General features: G+C 36.4%; 1 long non-coding RNA gene across 5 annotated transcripts; it reads right to left on the reverse strand.

Annotated features, from left to right (window-relative positions):
- Positions 1–344: 344 nt before the first annotated feature.
- On the reverse strand, positions 345–2,606 carry LOC122869741. 5 transcript variants are annotated; one of them, XR_006376400.1, is made up of 4 exons: positions 2,592–2,606; positions 1,330–1,759; positions 569–1,201; positions 345–435 (listed from the first exon to the last, which is right to left on the reverse strand). It is a non-coding gene; the product is annotated as an uncharacterized LOC122869741 (long non-coding RNA). The 5 variants fall into 5 exon arrangements; XR_006376401.1 differs by lacking the exon at positions 2,592–2,606 and adding an exon at positions 2,446–2,460; XR_006376402.1 differs by lacking the exon at positions 2,592–2,606 and having other exon boundaries at positions 1,330–1,455; positions 1,570–1,804.
- Between the last annotated feature and the right edge of the window lie 2,462 nt (positions 2,607–5,068).

The raw sequence follows: 5,068 nt of genomic DNA on the forward strand, positions 1-5,068 counted from the left end.
CCTCGGCTTTACAGCGCTTTATAACAAGTCTCAGCTCATTGTTTAGCAACTTTCACCTCTCACGGTTCAGGAAATGCAGGATTAGGTTCTAACATGCCATACACATTTTAAATGTTTACCTGAGTTGGCTTACACAGTGGAATGCCCTTGATTTGGCTGACCTTTCAGTGCATTTACTGAATTTCTGTTTTCCACCGAAGGACATTCGCCTTTCTGATGTTGAACCACTGCTGTGTTGCTTTGGCCTTGTGCTTGCTAAAAGATTAGATTATGGGTGCGATCCTCCAGCATGATAAAAGAAGGTGAAGTAGTAAATGCCTGTAACAGGGGCAATGTTTGTTTTCACTGTTTGGTAGACTACAGTTGTGTCTGTGCTGAAGGGTCCAATGGTTCCACTCCCTCCCGTTGCTGCACTGAATACTACCATGGTTCTTTCTATATAAAGCAAAACATTGTGATCACATTATTTTGTAAATGTATTTCCACACTGTTCAGTTTTGTTTATTCCATCACCCAAAATAATTCTTCACTTAAGTTATTAAATCAATCAGCAAAAGTTTCACTTTACCTTTGTTCTTCAGTTCAAGAATCTGGTTTTCACTGTCCTTCAACCTGGTTTCACTGTCCTTCAGCCTGGTTTCACTGTCCTTCAGCCTGGTTTCCATAGCTCCCAGTTTTTCTCTCATGGCACCAAACTCTTTCAGGAGATTACACATGTCAGGAAAGCATGACTGTGTTTCAATAGCAGTACCTTCATCCTGGGCCAAAATCAAGCCACAGAACAGCAAAACAAACCATAAAATGGTAAAATTCATCTTCCAAGTTGCTTCAGTGTCTCTCAGCCACATAAATTTTGACTGATGTGATCCCTCTGGCTGTTTTTATTTTGTTTAATGATGACCTGTTAATTTTTAACGTCCCATTTGACTTTGGCTTTATTATCTTGTTTACTGTTTCAGTGCACTTGCAGTGAGGAAATGGTATTAAGTACATTTACTGTCAGTCAGTTAACCTTTGATATCCTAGAGAAATGTAAACTCAACCTTTCACTGATCTCACAGAAACACTGGGTTTCCTCCATTATGAGCCGTTTCACGGACTGCTGTGTGATCCTGTGTCATGACCACACGCTGACTGTTGTAGAGAAACAGCTCTGTCTCAGAGTCTCCTCCAGAATGATGGAAGATAAAGTAATAAACACCTGCAACATGTATGATTTATTTATGTTACATAGCTGGATTTCTTTAAGCCATTATAAAAACTACCTCATGGATGCGCATACCAAAGTTAAACAAGTAAATGATTGCAAGTCTTTTATGAAACACTTACCTGTGAATTCACTGTGGGCATTTCCAATATTTGTAATCACTTTTTTTAGGTGAGAGCTGTCTCTGTGTTTTAAGGTCCAATTTCTCCTCTTGCTCCTGCCGCTGCACTGAATATCACATTTGTTCTCTCAATGTAAAGCAAAAATATTCTCATCATTATTTTGTATTTACACATTCCACCACAACTCACACATTGCTTATTAAATGTTTCACTCAATGAAATCAAAACGTTTCACTCTACCTTTGTTCCTCAGTTCCACAATCTGGTTTTCACTGTCCTTCAGCCTGGTTTCCAAAGCTGCCAGTTTTTTTTTCTTTCAGTGCATTCAACTCTGACAGTTGATCACACATGTTGGAATAGGAGACAAACTGTGTTTGACACATGTTTTATGTTTCAGCAATGTGCCAGATCGTCCTTGCCCAAAATCAGACTGCAGATCAGAAACACAACCAGAAATGGCAATTTAATTCAGGATTTATCAATCTCCTCATTACTGAGTCACAAGATTCCTCTGGCTGCCTTTATATGGTTTGATTAATGTTGATCTGTGGACTTTTACATCCCACTTGTCACATGCCTTTATGGCCCTTGCTTCCCTGAGGACAATATTTCAAATATATTTTAAACTGATTTCTTAACCTGAACTGTTTTCTTAACCTTAAATAGGTCTAAGGTTACCTGATATTATGTATTAGCCTATTATGTGTTATGATAGATTCACTCTGTCCTCACTCCACTTGCTGTAGCTAGATGGTGTGTTTAGACTTTTTGAGTAGATAACGAAGTGAAACAGCTAAATGTGTAAATGTCTTGCCAGACAATTGATCATAACTCGCAATAAGACAAAATAAGTTGGAATGCCAAATCTCACATACTCTCAGGGTGCAGTTATGTCAGTGTGTGTGTGTATGCGTGCCCCCCTCCCTTTGCACTTTCAGAGACAGGAAAGTGCAAAGGGAATACACATTCCTGGTCTGTTTTTTGCTGTCCTTCAGCTTGACAGATTGGACGGATCGTTTTTCCACAACTATTTCTTAAAATGTCTATAATCCATAGTTTTATAAAAAACAATGTATTTGACAATGTGAAAGAGAGTCCTCGTTATGTTGAACCTACCGAGATTTATCACCCAAATCTGCAGCTCCTCGGCTTTACAGCGCTTTATAACAAGTCTCAGCTCATTGTTTAGCAACTTTCACCTCTCACGGTTCAGGAAATGCAGGATTAGGTTCTAACATGCCATACACATTTTAAATGTTTACCTGAGTTGGCTTACACAGTGGAATGCCCTTGATTTGGCTGACCTTTCAGTGCATTTACTGAATTTCTGTTTTCCACCGAAGGACATTCGCCTTTCTGATGTTGAACCACTGCTGTGTTGCTTTGGCCTTGTGCTTGCTAAAAGATTAGATTATTTCCAAAGTTAAGATTTTCCAGAACACAGTGGTTATGCAAACAGTATTTTTCAGTGATTTTCTCTAACAGCCTGTCTTTTGCTTCATTTAGCCTTTTGGACTATTACTGTATTGTCCATACAGTATTCAGTGTCAATTGTCACTGACTTCCATATCTTAAAATCACAGCTGTAAAAATAAAACTGACAACAGTAATATATTTGGATATATTATTATGGAGCGCTGTATAAAAATCTAAATCTACACATCTGCTTAAACACAAACCTAACATCTTCTGAGATGTTTCTGGAGCTCTTTCGTGTGTGAGTATGCTTATTGATATACAGTACATACAATATATCTGAATATACTTGGTTTGAGAAATTCGCAATGATTTAATGATGTTTGATGAATTTATTTTTTCTGCAAGTTGATGTATAAAATTATATATAGTATTTAGCTGAAATCAAACTTCACAGTGCATATCATCTAAATTCATATAAAAAAACTCAAGTAAATAAAATAGCATCCTTTCACAAATGTAAATCATTCTGGAGTCATTGCTTCTCTTCCACATCATTCATTTTTTGTCACTTTCAAGCAAAACCAAATGGTTTTAGAAACAGGGCGGTTTATGAAAGGTTTGGGTGATCTACAGTAGCATTAAGGATATCCCTTTTTCTGTCAGACTTAAACATATTGACCTGAAAATTGTGTAACATCACAATAGGAGTGCAGAGTTTGAAAATATAAGTCTTGTACTCAAATTGTGTCAAACTTTCCACAAAGTACTTTGAGTAATTTCAGTTTAGCGTAATACTAATTTCAGCCACAAGAGGCTGAAGTGCACCACCACTCTATGTTCTAAATAGGACGGAAAGCATTCATTTTTTCTTCCAGGTGAAGCTCTGATTAAAATACATTTCTAGCCAAAAGAAAGACATGACAGTAATGTAACATAACTTGCTAACACACAATATATGTACCTTGTGTTTAGAGTGCATGGAGAAATTAAAACAAACCTGGAAGAAAACTTGAATGTTTTAGTCATATTTAGAATATTCCTGAAAAAAAAATTCACTTGGCAAAACTTTTTCCCACCTATTTCACAGATGGAAATAAATATAAGGAACTTAGAAAGGTTATCCTGGCAACAGCTTTATTTTTCACCTGTTCTTCAGTCATAAACAAGAGAAGAGAAAACCATTTAGATCAGACTAAAATGGATCACTATAACATTTTTGCTGGTAACATTTGCTTAAAACCCAGCTGTTTTAGGAAATTATTTATCCTTTCATAAAAATGATATATTTGTGAGCCATTTTAAGTTTAAAGTTTGTCTTCACTATAAATGAATGGGCTTTGGGCTGAGTGTCACAGCTGGAAGATGACTGTGACTTCCATCACAAGATGGAAGTCAGAAACTATTGAGAGATTGACTAAAGCATTGTTGGTTTAGGTATTTTCTTGGCTTGATTTGTTACCAAAGAAACATTTGGTATATTGGCAACCTTCTCCTTTCAGACTTCAGATTCAAACAAATTTGGAAACTGTTTTATTTTTCAACCACAAGTGTGTGTGTATGTGTGTGTGTGTGTGTGTGTGTGTGTGTGTGTGTATAATATTGTATCAGACTCAGGTAGCAACTTTCACAAATGTACAGCTCACTATCTTTCTTCTTCAATACTTTCAGTCAAGGAAACAAATCCTACTAGCATACATTTTTTTGATGACCACAAAATAAATCTCATTTTTAATGCTAAACATGTATGGGATAGTGATGATAAGAACACTTGGGACAAATATTAAATATCGTCTGGTACACTGTATTTCAAATTATTTGATCTATTAGCATTTCAGCCATTGACTTGTGCAGGTCCAATATTAATTACTGCCAGTGTTTCTGGTGTTAAACCTACTTCTGTAAAATTAAACTGTAGCTGCATTGGAAATACCTTAATATAAATGTTGTTTTATGCAACCTAGCTTGTCATAGCAAGACTTAAGAGCAAAGTGTGACACTGCATTGTGTCTTCATTGGTGCTCAGCTTCTCATCAAGTGCTGTGTGAGTAGTCAGTGAGTCGACAAACTGTGTAGGGGTGCTTGGACTCTGTTATACTTGCTTGAAAGTCTAGTTCTAATTATTATTGTTTAGTATTCATTTATTTCAATTTAATAATTGAATAATACAAATGATTTCAATATATGCTTAAACAAAGTCCTTACTATGTTGCCTGCAGACCACCAGGAAATCACTCCTACAATGCTCGTGCACACACACACACACATACACACATACACACACAGACATAAAAATAGTAACTAATGACAACAACACACAGCA

Source organism: Siniperca chuatsi, linkage group LG22, assembly GCF_020085105.1.
Source record: "Siniperca chuatsi isolate FFG_IHB_CAS linkage group LG22, ASM2008510v1, whole genome shotgun sequence".
Lineage (NCBI taxonomy): Eukaryota > Metazoa > Chordata > Actinopteri > Centrarchiformes > Sinipercidae > Siniperca > Siniperca chuatsi.